General features: G+C 45.9%; 1 long non-coding RNA gene across 1 annotated transcript; it reads right to left on the bottom strand.

The window, feature by feature from the left end:
• Nucleotides 1–237: 237 nt before the first annotated feature.
• Nucleotides 238–22,633, bottom strand: LOC135972686 (uncharacterized). Its single transcript, XR_010589165.1, has 2 exons — nt 22,447–22,633; nt 238–879 (listed from the first exon to the last, which is right to left on the bottom strand). It is a non-coding gene; the product is annotated as an uncharacterized LOC135972686 (long non-coding RNA).
• Between the last annotated feature and the right edge of the window lie 21 nt (nt 22,634–22,654).

The following is a 22,654-nucleotide window of genomic DNA, read 5'->3' as shown; positions in this document are numbered from 1 at the left end:
GGGGCCCAGCGCGGGGCTGCAAGGATTAGGGATGCCTTGAGGGAGCAATTTGAGGCTGAAAGCCATCAGTAATGTTTGGTACACTGCATGGGAGTGAAGTTTAGTGGTTCCAATGTGAGTAGTAATCTGTGTTTGCTACATATGATAAACTGACTTGCAGTGCCTGTTGCTTTCATGGACTAAGGTATCTTTTATGTTATGCAATAATAAAGAATGTTTTCAAAGCAAAAAAATCCATTTATTGAAAAGAAAATGCATTTATTGAAAAGAAACACAACTGCTTGGGAAACAGAAAGGTTAAGGGGGTGAGGTGGGGAACGGTACAATCACAGATTTGCATATGTCCTGTTATCATACTCAGCCTTCCTGTTTGGAGTGCTGTGCAATGAGTGCTGCACTTCAGGCTGGCTATACTGCATGGTGATGGGGGTTGAGTGCAGTGGGTAAGGGTCGTAGTTTTCAGGACTGGGTGGTGAAGCTACAGGTGGCAGTGGGTGGCGATAAGAACCTGGATGTTGGGGAAAATGGGTTGGAGGTGACATGGGGGCACAAGGAAAAGAGTTTTGTGACAAGGGCTGCAGGGGGGTGTGGCGCGATAGTGCTCCGCCTGCATGGCTACGAGCGCCTGGATCGAGTCCGTTTGGCACTCCATGATGCTTATCAGCCGCTCCATGCTCTGTGCTTTGGTGCCAGCGATCCACATTCTGCTGGCGGACCCTCCTTTCACTCTCCCGCCACTCCTGCACTTTTTGATTTTCATTAAGGTACTGTTGATGACTTCGTGCAGCATGTCCTCTTTGCTTCTACGTGGCCTCTTCCTGATTCTTTGCAGCCTCTTGGCCAGTGATAACATGGACGGCTGAGATCTCAAGGTTGCATCTGTAAAGGCAAAATGCAACACTTAACAGAGGTAGCATTGTTATAGATTCGTAGATTCATAGATTCTAGGTCTGGAAGGGACCTTGAGAGGTCATCGAGTCCAGTCCCCTGCCCTCATGGCAGGACCAAATACTGTCTAGACCATCCCAGATAGACATTTATCTAACTTACTCTTAAATATCTCCAGAGATGGAGATTCCACAACCTCCCTAGGCAGTTTATTCCAGTGTTTAACCATCCTGACAGTTAGGAACTTTTTCCTAATGTCCAACCTAAACCTCCCTTGGTGCAGTTTAAGCCCATTGCTTCTTGTTCTATCCTTAGAGGCTAAGGTGAACAAGTTTTCTCCCTCCTCCTTATGACACCCTTTTAGATACCTGAAAACTGCTATCATGTCCCCTCTCAGTCTTCTCTTTTCCAAACTAAACAAACTCAGTTCTTTCAGCCTTCCTTCATAGGTCATGTTCTCAAGACCTTTAATCATTCTTGTTGCTCTTCTCTGGACCCTCTCCAGTTTCTCCACATCTTTCTTGAAATGCGGTGCCCAGAACTGGACACAATACTCCAGTTGAGACCTAACCAGCGCAGAGTAGAGCAGAAGAATGACTTCTCGTGTCTTGCTCACAACACTCCTGTTAATGCATCCCAGAATCATGTTTGCTTTTTTTGCAACAGCATCACACTGTTGACTCATATTTAGCTTGTGGTCCACTATAACCCCTAGATCCCTTTCTGCCATACGCCTTCCTAGACAGTCTCTTCCCATTCTGTATGTGTGAAACTGATTGTTCCTTCCTAAGTGGAGCACTTTGCATTTGTCTTTGTTAAACTTCATCCTGTTTACCTCAGACCATTTCTCCAATTTGTCTAAATAATTTTGAATTATGACCCTATCCTCCAAAGCAGTTGCAATCCCTCCCAGTTTGGTATAATCTGCAAACTTAATAAGCATACTTTCTATGCCAATATCTAAGTCGTAGATTAAAATATTGAACAGAGCCAGTCCCAAAACAGACCCCTGCGGAACCCCACTTGTTATACCTTTCCAGCAGTATTGGGAACCATTAATAACTACTCTCTGAGTACGGTTATCCAGCCAGTTATGCACCCACCTTATAGTAGCCCCATCTAAGTTGTATTTGCCTAGTTTATCTATAAGAATATCATGCGAGACCGTATCAAATGCCTTACTAAAGTCTAGGTATACCACGTCCACCGCTTCTCCCTTATCCACAAGACTCATTATCCTATCAAAGAAAGCTATCGGATTGGTTTGACATGATTTGTTCTTTACAAATCCATGCTGGCTATTCCCTATCACCTTACCACCTTCCAAGTGTTTGCAGATGATTTCCTTAATTACTTGCTCCATTATCTTCCCTGGCACAGAAGTTAAACTAACTGGTCTGTAATTTCCTGGGTCATTTTTATTTCCCTTTTTATAGATGGGCACTATATTTGCCCTTTTCCAGTCTTCTGGAATCTCTCCCGTCTCCCATGATTTTCCAAAGATAATAGCTAGAGGCTCAGATACCTCCTCTATTAGCTCCTTGAGTATTCTAGGATGCATTTCATCAGGCCCTGGTGACTTGCAGGCATCTAACTTTTCTAAGTGATTTTTTTTTTAATCTTTTTTTATTTTTTTATTTTATCTTCTAAACCTACCCCCTTCCCATTAGCATTCACTGAGGGTACGTCTTCACTACCCGCTGTATCGGCGGGTAGCAATCGATTTATCTGGGATCGATATATCGCGTCTCGTTAAGACGCGATATATCGATCCCCAAACGTGCTCACCATCGACTCCGGAACTCCACCAGAGCGAGCGGCGGTAGCGCAGTCGACGGGAGAGCCGCGGCTGTCGATCCCGTCCCGTGTGGACCCCAGGTAATTCAATCTTAGATACTTCGTATCTTAGATCGATCCCACCCCCAGTGTAGACCAGCCCTTAGTTAGTCATTCCTTCAGACTTCTTGGTGAAGACTGAAACAAAGAAGTCATTAAGCATCTCTGCCATTTCCAAGTTTCCTGTTACTGTATCTCCCTCCTCACTGAGCAGTGGGCCTACCCTGTCCTTGGTCTTCCTCTTGCTTCTAATGTATTGATAAAAAGTCTTCGTTTCCCTTTATTCCCGTAGCCAGTTTGATCTCATTTTGTGCCTCTGCCTTTTAATCTTGCCCCTGTGTTGTTTGCCTATATTCATCCTTTGTAATCTGTCCTAGTTTCCATTTTTTATATGACTGCTTTTTATTTTTTAGATCATGCAAGATCTCGTGGTTAAGCTCTCCTTGCTCCCCTCCCAGGGGCCAAAGGGCTGTTGCACTCCTTGTGGAGCATCCGTCACACACACCACCCAGGTGGCTTGGGAGTGCCTGCGGCCTCCTGTACTGGCTGCTGTGGCTTTGAATGGGTGAGTGAGGGTTGCGGGGGAGCCCAAAGCCCTTACCACACTCGTGTAATGGTCTCACTGTTTACGGGTCTCTCAGACCCAGAACGGTTCTTAGCTGCTGGGGGTTGGGATTGAAGGGACAGATGCTGCTGGGTGCAGGGCTCTCATCAGATGGTGCTCAGTACCTGTTCTCCCTGCCAGGTTAGCTGGCTGGGTATTGCCCCTGCTCCCGGGAAAGTAGCCCCTTTCCCATTGCTCTGTGATGAGGACACTTCACCCCTAGCTAGAATAAAGCAGTCCCCTGGGCAAGCATGCCTCTGGGGCAAGGTTACCAGATAGCAACTGTGAAAAAATGGGATGGGGATGGGGGGTAATAGGCGCCTATATAAGAAAAAGTCCCCAAAAATGGGACTGTCCCTTTAAAAACAGGACATCTGGTCACCCTACCCTGAGGCTAACTTCCCCTCTGGAGCTGCCGGCATGGGAGGAGGGAGTGGCCCTTGTGTCACAGCAGTCCCCCTCACCCCTCCCTGCTGATAGCAAGCAGAGATCTTCAGAGACATCCTTGTCCCTCCACAGCCTGTTAGCTCTCAGCCTTGTCTGAGTGGGGGGAGTGCTTAACAGCTTCACACTCCGCTCTGGCTAGTCAGGGCTGAGGAGGGTGTCTTGGCTGATCAAGCTGGTTTAAGATCCTAAACCAAAGAATCGCCTGCCACAGACACTGGGATGCCTTCCCCTTCCACAGATGGGACCTAGGAGGCCACTGACCCAAGGGGGCCCAGGCCAGTTCCTCTTCATCTCTGCTCTCATGCCAGCCCTGGATGCTCCAAAAGCCTCAGTATCTGTGCAGCCACCAGAGCCAGGACAGGCCGCCCTGTGTTTCCCGAGAGGAGTGGGAAGGGCCAAGCTGTTGCTACACCCCCAGTGACAGGGTGAATCTTGGTTACTATGGCAACACTGGTGCATCTGAGCATGCTAAAGCCAGTGACTCTAATAACCACATCCCTTGCAGCCTCTGGCCAGCTGGACTTCAGATAGGTCTTTGCCTATTGTGGGAGCAGCTAGGGACCCCAAATTCAGTCCCCAGACAGCCCCGTCCAAGGGCATCGACTGTGGACAGCATTGGTTTCTATCTAAAACCATGTACGTCTACTACTGGAACTAAAGAGCCAGGTCTGTGATCTCAGAGGCAGTGATGGACTTACAGACCTGCCTATAGGCTCTAAAGGGGGCAGAGCCACACCATTAGCACTGTTCCGCACATGTCCAGTCCTTGCTGTTAACATTACTCCACCCCACCATGTCAACATCTCCTCCTCTTCCCACCCTCTAGCACCTTGTGGAAGCTCAAACTCCTACATGTTCCCCACTGCATACCTGAGGCTTGGGTGCCTCGCATCCTCCCCTGACCTCCCTCTGCCTGGCTGCCATACTTCTTTCTACCTGGCTTCCCCAGGCATCTACTCACTTCCCAGTTTGAAAATGCTACATCACACACACACATACCGTGTGAAGTTCAGGTGCTAATACAATTCACGTGACCATTGTGACAGTACCTGTCGCTTTGTCCCTGCCTCTTCGGGCATTAACTGTCGCTTCACATGTTGGCCTTATCTAGAATATTAACTCTTCTGGGCAAAAGCTCCATTGCTGTAAAACACCCTACCTAATCCTGGCACGGCACCTACCAAATGGTGACTCCCAGTGCCCTTGGAGATATTCCAGTCCCCATATAGCCTATGGTCCTGCTCCCTTTCTGCACTGAGTTTGGTATGACCCTAGATGGAGAGACTGGCAACGGCTCTGTACACCATATACACCTCACACCAGCTGAGGACCCCTCATTTCCAGACTTAAGTGCTGTCACCTGCCTTCCAGTGACAGCGCAGTGCACTCCAGACAGCCAGTTCTCCCTCGCAGTCTCTCGGGCTGTGACTCTGCCACCCCGATCCTGGACTCAGTGCGCCTGGCCAATGGGCACGGTGCTGGCTGTGTCCCTGTGGCGCAGAACAACACCTTTGTCCTGTTCCGATTCCCACTCTCTGCCTGTGGCACCAGGTGGGATTGATCCTAGATTCCAAGGTCAGGAGGCACCACGGTGATCATCTAGTCTGACCTGTCTAACACAGCCCAGAGTCATTGGATTATGTTAGATTACATTAAGAGCCTGGGGGTACTTACACTTTATCTTCCTCTTTTGCCCTCTGCAGGGTCTTTGTATGTGTGTGTGACATTAGGAATGTCTTCACTGGGCTCATAGAAATTAGAGTTGGAAAGGCGTTATCTGTTATCTTGTTCAGTGAAGGATTTTCCTCAGTCTATTCAGGGAGATTTTTCCAGTTCACTCTTAAATGATTCAGGAGCGGGGGTTTCACCATTGTACTTTGAGATAAGTCCACATTCTGATAAATGTCCTTGAGACTCAGATTGTTTAGGTATTCAGTCTAAAGTTTGCTTTGTAACTACCTTCAACTCATGGAAATGCAGGAGAATATGGAGAACCCAGCTTTTACTCTGTCCTTTCTTGTGCAGATCTCCATTGACTTGGGAGTCTTGCCTGTTGGGGACCTGAAGATTAGTAACACTACTACTATTTCATTGCTATGAAATGTGTATTAGCACAGTCTCAATCCCTTCCCCAAGGAGCTCAGCCTGCACAAGACAGGATCCAGGGACAATTCCACAGAGGGGATGGTTCTGGGACACTCTGTGAAGGAGGTGAGTTAGAGGGAGGGATCAGAAGAGGGAGGGCATTTGCCAGATTATCACAGGGAGAGTGTTGCAGGCATAGAGAACAGTGTGATAGGAGGCACAATGCCCAGAGCGGGAGGAGACATGAGCTGGGAGGAGTGTAGCTTATTTAATATACCTCTCAAACACCTTGGCTGAAAACAAAGCTGTCTCCAGGAGGTGAGGTGAGAGTAATTTAGATTGGTTGCTCCTTAAGAGGAAAGTACATTGTCTCCATTAGCTCTGTAATTAAGCCCTTTAGGATTAAAGACTGTAAATAACTGGATGTGGCCTTAATTCCGCTGCAGACTGGAGGGGAAGGTTTGCTTAATATCCTCTTACATATAGCAGGAGTGTCCATTTAACATGCCAGCATATCATGGCTGAGATCTCTGAGCCTCCTCATTGGTGGCTGGACACTAGATCAAAAAGAGCCAGTTAAATCCCCAATTGGATGGCTTGTGTCCTACAGACTGTCCTTGAGCCTCTCAGGACATGCAGGAACCAGGTGAGCTAGAAGGGGACCTCTCCTGGGCTCAAGCTGATTTGCTGTGCTAGAACTGTCTCAGCTGGAGGTCATTCCCCGGGTGTCTTCCAGACAGAGCAGTCATCATTTTGGCCCGTTATTAATTTGCCCATACTCTCTAACTATGCCTGTATTCCAGTATAGTGTCAGGTTAAAAAACGGCATTGTACCCATTACATTAACAAATGTATCAGTTTCCTGTGCTCTGTCCATCCCTGCAGGACAAAGTTGTCCCTACAGAGGTGTCCCGATGGTTTGTCGTCTAAATCTGTACTTTCTAGATGGAACAAAAGCTCATATTGCTTTAAAATGTTTCTGGGGGAAGACTGCCGAGCCAAATGGCTCAACCTTAACATTGCACATTGCATGACAGTTAACTTTTGCTGTTAATATTAATTGATAGTTTTCATCCACTTTCAGTTCTGTAGTGGCTCTTCCATGTAATGATCACTTCTCTCCACTAGATGATTCTGTGCTAGGTATCTTAAGTAGCCTGGCTGGTGACACCAAACTTGTAGTATCCAATTTTAGCCACCACCACCAGCCTAGCCATTGCAACCCTGCTTTATGATGACCTACGTTGTTAAGGACACAGAATATCAGCTGATTTGATTTGGGTCCAGATCTCACACGGTGCTTAGCTGTTCTTGTGATGGGGCTGCAGGCCTTCTGGTCCCGCTGCAGGACTTGCGGGGACTTGGGGGCAGGAGATGCTCAGTAGCTGTCAGGACCGGCCCTCGGTTTGTAAACCCTGATTTGCATTGGTACAACCGGCAGTTCTAACCCTCTTCCCTCATGACCTCTCTTTAAAGCCTCAGGGCCTACGCTTGCTCCTACTGTCATCTGTGGGAGCAGGATTGAGCCTGTGCTCAGGGACTTTCTCTCCTTCCTCCATTCCTACTTCCCATTTGCCTTAACTGTAACCTTGGCATCTCCTCCAGTGTTTTCTATGCCTGCAAACTCCCTGTCAATGCTGCTGCAGCATTTCTCGTGCACACCCCTGGCATGCCTCCACCTCTGCTGCCATCCTCCGCACTGGCGTTCTCTCTTCTCACTGGGACTACTGCAGGCTGCAGCCCCGTTCACCACTGCTCTCCAAATGGGGCAGGCACCTGGAGGGCCTCAGCCTATGTTGGGGATTAGGGGTCATAGAAGAATAATGGGGATGTTTGCCACGGGGAGCTGCATCAACAAACACAAGCAAGTGCCAAACCCACTGCTGACAAAACTTCCATTGACTTCTCTGGGAATTCTGCCTGCCTATAGTTTGACCCAGCAGCAGCATCTAGACCAGATGCAAACAAATATGGTTAAGTTTTATGTACAGAATGTACACAGCACCTAAGAGGAGGCACAGAATACATGAGCCCCATGCCAGCGCCTGTGCAAAACAGCCCTTTCTACCATGTAAAATGGGAATACAGAAAGATCCAAATCTCATGGAGTAGTGTAGCTGACAGTAAAATTGGATGAATGCTTAGAGTGTGCATGCCCCACAAATTGTGTTCAGTAGCCTGTCTGGTTTGGATCTTGACAAATAGATATTAAAAAGAAAAAGCTAAACAACCCCTTTCAGCTGCTAAGAGGTGCATAACTCATTGGAACCAGGGAAAACACCTTCTGAATAACAGATTTAAGAGACAGCCTGAAGAAACTATCACCTCTATGGCTTGGGGAACTCCAGGAGTGTTTGACACAAATATGGAGATGCATCTATAGATACAATCTAAGCACCACTTGCCCATCTTGTGGTGAGAGAAATGGAGCAGCCATCAGGAGCAGCATGCATGCCCGCAGTATATTCTGTCCAAGTTCTGACTCATGAACTGTAATACCCTTTTCAGTGTCATATTTTATTAGTTAAGTAAAAATCAATACAAATGCGTTTTTAAAAGCCCACCTAAACTAACATGTCAGCTAGAAAGAGGACTCCTGCTATGTGATCACTTGCTTGGCAAAGGACCAAGACTGGGTTTCTGTGCCCAGCATGAATGGACTCTGGGTGCAAGCCCCTGGCAGGAAAAGAACCAGAAGTTGAATGGAAGAAGAATAAAAACCAGCTGAAACTGACTGGCTTCAGGCACTGAGTTTAATTTCAATTTTCCTGAAGTGCTAGAGCAGCCAGTGGCACGTCTCTTCCAGAAGAGGGAGCCTTTGCCTTCTCACACCGCTAGAACCAACCAAAACGGACTATTTGTTTTGGAGATTCAGCCACGTGCACACAGCTCCTGGGAGGTGCTGAGTTGAGTAGTGTCAACTCCTGGTAGCTGAGGGCACTTAGCTCCTTACAAGATTGAGCTTTTAGTAACTGCCAAAAGCAAGTGAAATCTCTAAAGAAGATATTTGTGGTGCTGGTTTTATTACACCAGTCAAGTGCAGCTTGTGTGAGAAAGGTTTCAGAGTAGCAGCCGTGTTAGTCTGTATCCGCAAAAAGAAGAACAGGAGTACTTGTGGCACCTTAGAGACTAACAAATTTATTAGAGCATAAGCTTTCGTGGGCTGTAGTCCACGAAAGCTTATGCTCTACTTTCGTGGGCTGTAGTCCACGAAAGCTTATGCTCTAATAAATTTGTTAGTCTCTAAGGTGCCACAAGTACTCCTGTTCTTCTTTTTGTGTGAGAAAGTGGCTCTTCTCATGGGAATGATTGATAACTGAGTGCTGAAACCACCAAAAACCTCAGAGTGCAGGTTCCATTCCACCATGCTGCAGAGCCAAAACACGGACAAAGGCTGGCCCATACCAATACAAAAGCCCTTCCTCTGGAGCCATAATTCTTGCACAAGTGTAAACTTCCTTCCTCTTGATGAGCACAGTTCAGGGCTCCACTGCACCTGTGTATATAGATTGTCCTACTCCCAGCTATACACACACACATATCTGCACATATCAAGAGCTCATTCACATCTGTGTGAGTGGAACTAGGGTCCCACTTCATCCATATGCACTTCTGTGATTTGCAAATACTCCAGAAACAATTTCCTGGTCTGGTGAGACCTTATTCTGTAGCTATGAGACAGCGTTTGTGAGAGCCTTTGTTCCATACCAAAGGGACACTTAACATTGAAATAATACCCTCTTCTCCGGCATAGAAGCTCCTTTAAATATTTTGAGGCATTTTGATTGAGCAAATATTTGTGTTCCAGCAGAGTCAGGTGCACGTTCTTTCTGCCCTTCACTGGGAGGAAGTCCTTGTCACTGCAGAGGTCACAGTGGTGGCTTTTTAATGGGGATCCCAACCCAGAATTACAGCTCCTGGATGTAATGTTTTTAACCTGTCAAGAACTATCTTTTTTGTTTTTTTTCCTTTTGCAGTTTATTTTTATTAACAAGATGCGAAATATGCCCAGAAGGAGACTCAGGAAGAAATAAAATGTGCAGTCACTCCACAAAAAAGTGCGTCAGGAGCCTGGCTAGGAGCCCAAGGCCAGTGAGTTTTCAATCCTAGATGGCAGTTGGAGTTGATGGAAATCTGGTGAGAGTGGGAAGCCTTAGTGCCTTAGAGTAAGGACAACTAGGTGACCATCTCTGGCTATTTGTGTCTGAGCAAGGACACTGAGTGCTAAGCCTTCCTCTGCCACTGCCTTGCTCTGTGGCCTTGGGCAGGTTCCTGCACTTCTCTCTGCCTCACTAACTACCCTTCTCCCATGGGTGTTGTGGGGATTAACAGTGAATGTTTGTGAAGCACTATATTATCATTACTTAGGCACATTAAAGTCAACGAAATGTACCTTTCCCTGTCTGCTTGACTAGTACCTGTCACATAGGTGAATAACTGAACCCCCGATAAACTGGAAAGGCTAGTTCACAGAGAACTGTAATCCCAGCTACCTTTTTGCTGCATTTGTTGGCTTAGCCTCTGTTTGTAAACAGTCGCAGGGCCTGTCTCTCAGATTGTTCTCTGGAGCCAAATATTCGTTTGATGTTTAACAGGATGTGTGTGTTAATTAATTAATTTATTTTACTCAGGGTAGGAAATTGCTGCCAATGTTCTTTGAAGAGTCATGCACACTGTGTCTCTCCTCGCATAAACACTCAGGCAGCTTTGGTTAACGTATTTATTTTTTTTAACAATGCATAAATGTTAATCTGGCTGTCTCACAGAGGAAGGGCTATGCCAGCTCCTTTAGACATGACCTTGACATTTTAAAACCAAGTCAATGTTTATACAGAGGAGATGCAGTTTTGGATCACGGGGATTCAGAGGAAACGAAAACCAAGATCTTCCATTAATGGATCTTTAGAGTTTAGGGCTGGTGAAAGGTGCTGGCTGGATAGCCTTGGAGAGTGATGGCCTATTGGCCTCTATATTTATTCATCTGCAGATAGTGCATGGGCAGTGGTAGTGCCAATTTTCCACATGTGCTCCACTGCCTGTTGTGTCTTGGCCCTGATCTGGAGGGACCACTTTTGCCCAGTCCTTTGCTGTCTGTTGAAGCTGCCAGCAGAGGCCCACTAGCTGTGGCAGTGGTGTTTGATGTGGGAGTGGACTGATATTATGAAATGCATTTCACAGCACAATGAACAGTAGGTTGTCATGGCCTTTCAGCCACGTTTGAATCACTGTCCCAGAGGAAAAAGACTCCATATTTATAGCTGTTGAAGGATTATTCCATTTAGTGCGTTATATTGGCCTCCTCTGAACACTCCAGTTAAGGTTTAGGAAGGGGTTTCTGTTCAAAACCCATGTTTCAGTTGTTAACTTTGGCAAAAATAATCCTTTTTTCTCTGAAACATCTCAAGCTTGATGAAATTCCATTAAGATAGTTTAGAGTTGGAAGACAGTAAAAACCTATGACTTTTTTCATGTATTATTTAAAAAAAAAAAAATCTTAAATAACTCAATTGTGGTTTAAAATCCCATAGTGGGTATGAGGAATTGGAAATGAATGCAGTTAATATTTATTCATGTCTGTTTTATACCTGCAAAGCTGTTCATAGCATTTTATAAAACAGATTAAGATGGAGTCTCTGCCCTGAGGAGATAGTAAGCTAAGGCCCTACTCCTGTAGTGAGCTCTAGGTGGGCAGATCCTGAGCCCCCAGGGATCTCCACTGACTATCCTGGGGCTCGGCACAAACTCAGGAGTCTGCCTGCCCAGAACTCACTGCAGGATTGGGGCTCCAGGGCCCTATCCTGCAAGGCGCAGAAGCTCAGATCCTCAAATGATATGTAGGTGCCTAATTTCCATTGAAATAGGCGTCCGCATATCTTGAAGGGTCTGAGCCAGAATGCCTTCAACAGCTGCCTAAGCCAGCAGGAGCTGAGGTCACTGAGCACCTCCCGGAAAGCATTGATCTTGGCACCAGCTTGTACCATAAGTGAACGACAATATGAGGAAGGGGTCAGAGATGGGTTGAGTGAGAGATCTATGGAGCAATATATCTTTAAATATGGGGTTGAATCCAGACCATAGTGACCCAAACCATATGTTGGTTGTTCAGTGGCCTAAGTGAAATTAGACTATTTCTCCATGGTTAGATGTCCACATTACAAAACTCACCATATCTGGCACTAAGTGGAACCCTTTTTATCAATATCTGTTCTTCAGATGATAGAGTGAGCACACACTGTTAATCATTGACATAACAGCCAATGCATTGGCTTAATCTTGGTACAACAAACAACACGAATCTCAAAATAGCCACTGAACGTTCCATCATGATGGCCATTTTAAGATGAGTGTTCAGAACGTTTCATGCCAGTATTTCATCACCACTGTACCCTCATCTAGCTGCCATCCAATGGCAAGAGACTTCAGGGTCAGGTCCAGGTCCAGATTTTAGGGCCTTCCACTCCAGAAACACGGACCCTTTCCACTTGACCTACATAGTAGGAGTATCTGCCTCACACTTGCCCAGCCACGGGATGAGACAGCACCAATCTGAGACTATGTCCAGTTGAGGGTAATTTTAACACCCACCCCCACAAACTGCAGTGTTATCGGATGAATCATGATTGGTGTTTGCAAGTGTGAGATTGTCTTCATTTTAGATTCATGTGAATGGTGGGCAATGTTTCCTGCTGCTGACTTGATCAACAATTGATACTGACCGTGTTTGTGGATGAGAGGACAGAGGAAGGAGGACTGGAAGCTTGATATCTTTCTAAGTGCAATACTTGAATCCTCACTCTAGAGCAAGGAACTTCCACTTGGGATAAGCACTGCTGTAGTCCAGCTGTACTATGCCTCCTTGGTGTTTTATATAGCTGCTGTTTAAAGTTACCGTATAATAAAAGCATCAATGTACTATGGGATCAATCAGTTAGGGGAGTAGCCAGTGGCGTTTGCAGCTTAGGATGCAGGGAGAGAGTAGCGGTCCCTTCCTTAGCAAGGCTGAAAGCTTGAGAAAGGGTGCCACAAAGGCTACTCTTGCTGACAGTTAATGTAGCCTCTCCTGTATCATAGAATATTAGGGATAGAAGAGACCTCAGGAGATCATCTAGTCCAACCCCCTGCTCAAAGCAGGACCAACACCAACTAAATCATCCCAGCCAGGGCTTTGTCAAGCCAGGCCTTAAAAACCTCTAAGGATGGAGATTCCACCACCTCCCTAGGTAACCCATTCCAGTGCTTCACCACTCTCCTAGTGAAATAGTGTTTCCTAATATCCAACCTAGACCTCCCCCACTACAACTTGAGACCATTGCTCCTTTTTCTGTAGCTCTGTCATGTACCAGTGTGGGAGCCAGATATGGCTGACTCATACCATGGAAGGGCTAGATTCCTCCCAAGACAAGAAACATGTAATGAGATTGTCAGGGAGACTCTCACAGCTTTGCCAGTGCCAGCCATGCTTGTGTTAGGAATCGAGAACAGACTTTCCATCTGCTCCAAATGCCCATAAATGACTATGCCTCTGGCAGGGGTGCCACTTCAGATGGGGGGGGGGGGGGGCGCAACTTTAACCATGATTCCAAGGCTACTTAGGCACTTGTAAACTCTAGTTTTCTGGCAGATAACTTAGCAATTAGCTGACAGGAGCCCTGTATCTAATTCCTATCTAAAAGAAAGAAAATTAAATAAATATTAGACCCACTCAGCTCTAATACTAACATGTTTTGACATCTTGTGGCAAGTCACTTAAGGGACACTGGTTGGATTTAAAATTGTAATGTATATTCTTACTTTTTTACTAACTCTGTCAGGACTCCTGGATTCAATCTCAGCTCTGGGAGGGGAGTGGGGCTCTGTGGGTTACAGTGGGGTTCTATTAAAGAACATCAGAATGGCCATATTGCGTGAAACCAATGGTCCATTTACTCCAGTATCCTGTCTTTCAAAAGTGGCCAATGCCAGGTGCTTCAGAGGGAATGAACAGAACAGGCGATCATCAAATGATCGATCCCCGGTCGGTCACTCCCAGCTTCTGGCAAACATATGCTAGGTACACCATCTCTGCCCATCCTGGCTAATGACCACTGATGGACCTATCCTCCATGAAGTTATTTAGTTCTTATTGGAACCCTGTTATAGTTTTGGCTTCACAGCTTCCCCTGGCAAAGAGTTCCACAGGTTGACTGTGAAGAAATACTTTCTTTTGTTTGTTTTAAATCTGATGCCTATTAATTTCATTCAGTGACCCCTAGTTCTTGTATTATGTGAAGGAGTAAATAACATTTCCTTTCATTTTTTCCACAACAGTCATGATTTTATACACCTCTATCATATCCCCCTTAGTCATCTCTTTTCCAAGCTGAAAAGTCCCAGTCTTTTTAATCTCTCCTCATATGGAAGCTCTTCCATATCCCTAAGCATTTCTGTTGCCCTTTTCTGAACCTTTATCAAATCCAATATATCTTTTTTGAGATGGGATGACCACATCTGCATGCAGTATTCAATATGTGGGAGTATCAGGGATTTATATAGAGGCAATATGATATTTTCTGTCTTCTTATCCATCTCTTTCCTAATGATTCCCAACATTTTGTTTGCTTTTTTGATTGCCACTGCAGATTGAGCAGATGTTTTCAGAGAACTAGCCACAATGACTCCAAGATCTTTCTTGACGGGTAATAGCTTATTTAGATCCCATCATGTATGTATAGTTGGGATTATGTTTTCCAATGTGCATTACTTTGCATTTATCAACACTGAATTTCATCTGTCATTGTGTTGCCCAGTCACCCAGTTTTGTGAGATCCCTTTGTAACTCTTCACAGTCTGCTGTGGACTTAACTATCGTAAGTAATTTTGCCACCTCACTGTTTACCCCTTTTTCCAAATCATTTATCAATATGTTGACTAGAACTTGTCCCAGAACAGACCCCTGGGGGACACCACTATTTACCCCTCTCTATTCTCACCATTTATTCCTACCCTTTGTTTCCTATCTTTTAACTGGAGTTCCTGACAATGCTTTCAGGATCATCTAACAAACCTTAATTTACTTTAATGACAAGCCTTTAAACGAACTCCCTGCCCCAAAGGCTGTGCTGCTCCCAGCTTCCAAACTCATCACATATCACACTCAAGCTGTGTTGCAGGTAAAAGCTCCATCTGGGGCTAGGATGTGCACTGTGAATAGACCTCAGGTATGAAACTTGGGGGGGCTGCCCCCCAAAATGGTGCCCCTGGCCTCAGGTCCCTGGATATGTGCTGCCTGAAGTCCCACATAGGAGCACTGCGCAGAGGGTGAATTCAGCAGGCTTGTTGCAGCACAGGGAGCCAAAACTCATTGTGAAGATGGCCATCTCATATGCCAGAATCCAAGCTTCACTTAAGAAATCCAAAGTCTCAAGCCCTTAGAGGTGAGAAAAAAAACAAACTTCTCTTCTACTAAGAGCCCTGTATTCCAGTCCTTGTAAAAAGAGTCCTGCAGTCAGCAGGGCCAGGGGGAGAGCCAGCACCCAGGAGCCAGTGGGCAACCCAGCAACTAAACGGAGACTCACAGCAACCAGAGGTGGAAACATTCCTGAGAGTAGCTGTTAGTCCCCTCCCCATTTCTTTGAGCCCCTTCCAGTGCTTTGCAACACCATGGTATAGGCATATAAAACAGGGGATGCTGATCAGACATGCCTGTTTTCCTTCTCCCATAACATGAGAACTAATGAGCACTCAGTGACATTAAAACAGAACACATTTATAGTGTTATTGTATTTTGTATGAACCATATAATTAATGTGCGGCACTCCATGCTATAGGATATTATTGACTTAAATATCTTTAGTAAGAATCAAAAAAGGATTAGGCATTGACATGAAACAGAATGGCATCTGCACCGATACAAGATAGGATTAAAATTAAAAGTGCTACCAATCCTCATGCTTCAGGGCATATTCTGATTAACAGCTGGGGAGGGGACAGGAGGAAATACCCCTCCATGATACAATATTGCACAAATATGTAGGTGTGTTCTCTGGGTCTCTTGTTTGTTTGATTTTTTTCCCCCTTCACGTTTATCATCTGGAATAAGTCTCTAATGGAGACAAGGTACTGAATTAGATGGACTGTTGATTGGTATGTTCTAATATGGTTATTCCTATGATTGCCTCTTTCCAGCTCTCCAGAATCTAGTGAGTTTTTCATGTAAAATTTTTTAACTCATCTGTTTAAAGGTTCCTCTGTTTCCTTGGTCGCTTCCTTTTGTGCTTGGGGACGTGTGTTACCCACACCTGTGAGTCACTTATATTTACCCAGGTCAAGACTGTCAGAAGTGAGTAGTGATTTTGGCTGCCTCACTTTTTGGGTATCCAGCCTGAGACACCTTAAAGGAACCTGATTTTTCTGGTGGGTTCTCAGCATTTTCTGAAAGTCAAGTTTGGCATCTGAAATGACTAGTCAATTCTCAAAATCTGCCCTCTATATATTTAGAATCAGTTTTGTGGCTCAGCTGTCATTCCTGGGGAACTGTGCCTGATTAAGACAGCCCTCCACACTCTTCCCCTGCAAAGACAGAAGCAAACTCACTACTTTTCATGCCTCAATAGAAGCTCTTAGCACTCATTTGTAAGATGGCTCAGTATTTTGTATCTCCTCTGTCTGGATTTATTATAATGGTGCCGAGAGAGCCTACCAAGAGCAGGGCTCCACCGTGTTCAGTGTTGTACACCAGGCTCTGCCCCAAATAATTTGCTTCCTAAATAGACAGACAAAAGGAAGGAGGAGAAACAGAGGCACAGAAAAGTTTGACATGGTCAAACCAGGAGTCTGTAGCAGAGCATGAATAAAACCTCAAGTCCCTCTCCAGCGACTGATACACTAAAACACGTGTATTTTAAATACTTTCACTGGGTTTTAGATTTTTTTTTTATTTGTTGCTTATCTCTTTCTTTTTCTTGGCTCCCCCTAATTTTCCCCCATTTGTTTCTCTCGCTCCATCTTCAGCCTTCCCAGTTTCTTTATCATTGTTAATGTCAGCTGTTCATCTCTTACACAGCTTGGCACCACCCTGCTTGGCACATTAGTACCTATTGCCCTTTTCGCTTGTTTAATATTACTAGAATGATTGCTGTGTGCAGCTTCCCTGACAGCTAAATATTGTACTTTCCCATTTTCCACTGTGAGTTGAATTCCAGCCAATTTCCTTTCGCTTGTTTTGTAGCCCTGCACTCTGCTTTCCTAAGGTCCAGTGCTTTTATGTTCCTGCTCTTCACACAGATACTCATCAACATTCCAAACCTAACATTAGGGTCTGGGGGTACCTGGGACCTGAGCCAAAACCCATTAAAATCAACGGAAAGGCTCCCATTGGTTCCAGTGGGCCTTACATAAGGACCTAGATGATTTACATATTTTTGTTTGATCGTATCTAACTCAGTGCCAGTTATTAAACACAGATTAATCCCTGATTTGGCTGACGGTATAGTATAAGGAAGCAAACCTGTACTATCTCCAGGAACATGTCCTCCTTAGAGTTTCCACTATTGTTTTCCTAGTTGGTGGGCCAAATTCTGCCCTCCCAGCCAGTGTAAATCTGGAGTACTACACTACAGGCAATGGATTGTCTCCAGATTTTATATGGGGGTAACTGAGAACAGGTTATGGCCCAGTATCTGTTAGCTGAAATCCCCCATGACCACTGAACAGCCCTTTTCAAAAGCCTCCTTTATCTCTACAAATATTTTCTAGTCTCTACAACATAATTCTGTCCAGGCACCATCCAAGCTTCCCCTTTATTGCAGTGTTATCCTTTACCTCAATGCAAGTAGACTCTGCTGTGTCAGCCAGAACACTCATATTTCTTTCTGTTGACACAATGCTCTCTTATCCATATTGCTTCCCCTCCTCCTGCTTCATTTTGCCTAGATTCCTTCTGAAAATTCTATACCCATAATTTAGTCTCCCACTCGGTACTTGGTTTAATTAAGTCTGTCACTCAATTTATACAGCACTTCTCTCTTAATGCAAGCTTCAAAATCAGGAATCTGGTATCTGCTCCCATAGCCTGGGCAGCGTAGAACACATGTTCAGCTTTCCATTCCACATTTGCTGTCTCCTTTTGTTGTCTCCACGCCTCACTTTTTCTTGTAGCATTTTTGGATAGCAAACATCCTCCTTTGTACCCCTCCTCTCGCTATTGTTCCTCACCTAGTTTTGTGGGATCAGCACAGCGCTCAGTCACTGAGTCCCTATTAACTGGATGAGCTTGATCCAAAGCCCATTGAAATCTATGGAAAAGTTCCCATTGACTTCACTGCGGGCCTTGAATCAGGCCCGGTGACTATCTTATAATTAAAAGAAAATTACATTTCCCCTCCCTTGTTTAAAGACAAGATCAGTTGCTTCTGATCCCTGGAGTCTGGTATCTCTTCTTTCCCCTCCAAACTGCCCTTGCTCATTACAGAAGGTTTTCTGGTTTCTAGTATGTCCTTTGCTGTCAATGGTTGTCCCTTTCTTTATGGAACAGTTGCTATGTATAGGGTTTTTAATCTCTGGATATTGCCTGGGAAGTGAAGCTCAGCCTAGTTGCTGGTGCATGTGTCCCAGTGTTGGTCTTAGCAAGTTTGGCAGGCACTTAGCTGACCAGGAGGTGAAAGATGCAGGTTAGCATTCTCTTTGCACTCTCATTGCTACTCTCATCCTTTCCTTCCAGTTCCAAACTCCTCCTTTCGATAGCTAGGGTCAGAGACAGGGTTTAAAATGGACTCTCAATATAGTGCTAGATCATGAGCTGACAATGGATTTTCAACAAAATCTAGATTGGCAGTTGTCTGGGGCAAGGACTGTCTCTGTGTTTGTTGTTACAGTGCCTAAGACAAAGGGATGCTAATATCTCTCTGGGGTCCTCACATGCTACAGCAATAGAAATAATGACATTCTTTAGAACAACACCATTTTCTAACCTGAAGGGAGAGCTTTCTGGCTTTTTAAAAAACGTTTTCATTCTTTATATTTTATTCCATCTCTCTGCCCCCTTCCCCCCCCCTTTTTTTTTTTGCTCTATACCTCTTGTTCTTTTTCCTCCCTTGGCTATCCTTTCCTCTCTCCCTTTTCTGTCTGTATCCTCCTTCCCCAGGTTCCCATCTCACTTGCCCTCTCTTCCTTGCTTGCTCTATCTCTGAACCCAGGTCAGATCCACCTCTGTTTATTTATTTTGGCTGCATCTGTGACCCAGTACAACCTGGCCCACTTTACGTTCATAAGGTGCTAAGAATTAGGAGTCTTTCCACATCTCTGTCTCTTTCCCATCTCTCTACCTTTCCTTCACAGTAAGGAAAAAAGCAAGCAGCCTTACCTTGATGTTGGACCTCTCCATCCCTGCATGCTGCTAACTGTGGTGTTGCCCCTCTCTCCCCAGATCCCACCTGCATTGTTTGGATCTCTTTTGTACATTGTTGGGCTCCCACGCTCAGATTTGCTAGCTTAATACATGGTTTGGGGTATGTTCTTCCCACTGCTGTATCCATTTGTGGTGGTTTGTACCCCTTTTTCCTAAATCCTCTTTCTTCTTCCTGCAGGACCCCAGGACCAACACACAAGCCCAAATTCTCTCCTCCTGACCATTCATGCAATACAAAGTGGTATGACTGGGCCCTAAGTGTCCACCCTAAAATTTACTTGATATACAGGAGCTACAAAGTGGCATAATCGTCTCCTCTGCTAACTGCCTCCAAATGCCCTGATGCGGGGACAGGCTCAAGTGTGCCTGTACTACACCAATTCACAACTGGCATTACGTCCCATCTAAATTAATACAAGAGACCAGAGCTAGCTGACATAAGTTAAAGCAGCCCCTGAGCTGCTCCAACTTACGTCAAGTTCTAGGTTCAGCATAATTGCACTATGGGAATCAAGTGCTTCTTGCTGGCCCACCTCTTCTGCACTGAGTGTATCTGATGGAATTTGGGCCACAGAAACCTGTTACTAGGTGTGCATCTGCTGGATCCATAGATGCTGGGACTAGGGGTGCTCCTGCACCCCCTGGCTTGAAGTAGTTTCCATCATATACAGGGTCTACCCTGGTGGATGAATGGGGCCATAACAGCAGCTTCCATTCAGCACTAAAGGGCCAGCTACTAGGCAGTCTCAATGAGGGGCACTGGCTGGTAAGATAATTTGTGGGTCTTTAAATGATTCTGTTTTGTCAGCAGGTTTCCAGCACAGTCAGTGTGGGCACAATAGGAGGTGTGGCATGCTGTGGTTTCCTACTCACCTTTCCATTGTGTTGTTTTTTTGTAACGTTATTGTTGTATTGTCCTATTTCCGCTGCCTGTTTTCCATATTTGCCCTTGCTCTATTTCTATCATTTATGTGGCCTACGCTTCTGTCATAACTATAAAGGGAAGGGTAACAGCCCTCCTTTGTACAGTACTATAAAATCCCTCCTGGCCAGAGACTCCAAAATCCTTTTACCTGTAAAGGGTTAAGAAGCTCAGGTAACCTGGCTGACATCTGACCCAAAGGACCAATAAGGGGACAAGATACTTTCAAATCTTGGTGGGGGGAAGGCTTTTGTTTGTGCTCTTTGTTTTGGGGGGTTGTTCGCTCTTGGGACTGAGAGGGACCAGACATCAATCCAGGCTCTCCAAAATCTTTCTAAACAAGTCTCTCATATTTCCAACTTGTAAGTAAACAGCCAGGCAAGGTGTGTTAGTTTTTATCTTTGTTTTCTCAACTTGTAAATGTACCTTTTTGCTAGAGTGTTTATCTCTGTTTGCTGTAACTTTGAACCTAAGGCTAGAGGGGATTCCTCTGGGCTCTTTAAGTTTGATTACCCTGTAAAGTTATTTTCCATCCTGATTTTACAGAGATGATTTTTACCTTTTTCTTTAATTAAAAGCCTTCTTTTTAAGAACCTGATTGATTTTTCCTTGTTTTTAAGATCCAAGGGGGTTGGATCTTGACCCACCAGGAGTTGGTGGGAGAAAGGAGGGGGATGGTTAATTTCTCCTTGTTTTAAGATCCAAGGGGTTTGGATCTGTATTCACCAGGGAATTGGTGAAGAGTCTCTCAAGGCTACCCAGGGAAGAGAATTAGCATTTGGGAGTGGTGGCAGCGGACCAGATCTAAGCTGGTAGTTAAGCTTAGAAGTTTTCATGCAGGCCCCCACATTTGTACCCTAAAGTTCAAAGTGGGGAAGCAGCCTTGACAGCTTGGAAGGCTCAGACAGGCTGTATAAGCCCTATACAGTCAGACAACTGTTCACTGCTGCTATCCGTTCCTGTTACTTTGCTGAATGATAGAAGAGGGCTTCTTTGCTGGTCCTTTCACATACAATAATAATACCTAGCATTTCTATAGTGCTTTCAATCTTCAAATCAGTTTAATACTAATGCTCGATACTGATAGGGTGAGTTGGTCTCCCTGTGTCTGTAACATGCTCCTTTTCCTGGCTCTTTGGAGAGGCCAAAGAACATCTGCCCTCTTCAGCTAGGCCTGCCACTGCCCCAAAACACAATTTCCAAACTAGACTTGGTTTGTCATAAATCAAAGAATTTTTTATTGGCAATCACTCAGAGAGAGAATCCTTTAACAGGAGAGGTGAAAATAAACTTGCCTATAAAGTTGCTATGGAAAGCATCTCCTGAATGGCACAAACTGCAGAGACAGAATGGAGTCTGGTTTACTTTCCTGGAGAGTGCAAGGCTGGTCCTTTGGAGGGTACCTTAGTGGGACCAAGCCACACCTACCAGTGAGTGTGTGTGTGAGTGAGTGAGTGAGTGAACGTGCAGGGTAAGGCTAGTAATCAACAAGACAAAGCACCCTCTAGCGAATGTTTTTTTCCTCTTTCCAGTGTGTGTCTATGAATACTGGGCTAGCTGCTCAGGATGTATTTTCCAGTTCACATCAGCACTCCCAGTTTCTCTTATCAGAGTGTAGTTCCTTCTCCTTGGTGCCTGCAGCTAGCAATGTCAAGGTGCAGTTCCCCTTTTTAGGTGCATATTCTCCACCTCACAGGGCATGCAGGGGTTATCCCCACTTCATAGGAGATCTGTCAGACTGCAGGTACCACCCTCTATGTGCATGCAGGAGTTAGGCAGCAGTAGTTTTCTCCCTCTTAACTCCCCCTTCCTCTCCCCACACCATTGGCTCATGGAGAGGGGAAGGGAGAGACTGCAGTTTTCCTCTTCCCCATCTGCGTATGGTGGGGTCAGGCTGCACTAGTTCCCCTTCTCTTGGTGCACGCAAGGGTTAATCTCCTGTAGCCTTATTTATCCGCGCGGAGCTCTCAGTCCGCCCTATTGCACGTTCCCCGCGCAAGGATCTCAGGCTGCAGCCCTCCCCTTTTCGATGCATGCAGGAAGTTTATCCGGCTGCACTTCTACCGGCCCCTGTGCCTAGGAGCAACAAGGGGTCAGACCCGGCCCCGGCCAGCCTGCGGGGTGCTCTCGGGCTGATTTCCTCCTCACTACCGCTCCCTCCTTTATGTCCTCCCGCCCCCCAGTAGCCGCCCTATCCACACTCATAGGACTCTTGCTGAGCTGGGGGTGCTCTGGCTGTGAGTCGGAGGCGCACGCGAGGGGCTCCCGCGCCCCGCTTACTTCGCTGCGTCTCCTCCTGCTCCGTGCTGGGGTGGGGGGGTGTCAGTCTATAGCCCCTTTCCCCGCGCAGTCAGGCAAGGGGGTAGCTCTCCAGCTGCAGCCTACACGGGGCTCGGCGGCTCGCGTGCGCCCCCGGGGCCCAGCACCGCCCCGCTTGCCCCGAGCGCCAGGGCGCGGCCCCACCCCAGGGCCGGGCGGAGGCAGGGGG

The sequence above is a fragment of the Chrysemys picta genome, chromosome 7, assembly GCF_011386835.1.
Source record: "Chrysemys picta bellii isolate R12L10 chromosome 7, ASM1138683v2, whole genome shotgun sequence".
Lineage (NCBI taxonomy): Eukaryota > Metazoa > Chordata > Testudines > Emydidae > Chrysemys > Chrysemys picta.
This window is presented reverse-complemented; position numbering and strand designations above follow the sequence as displayed.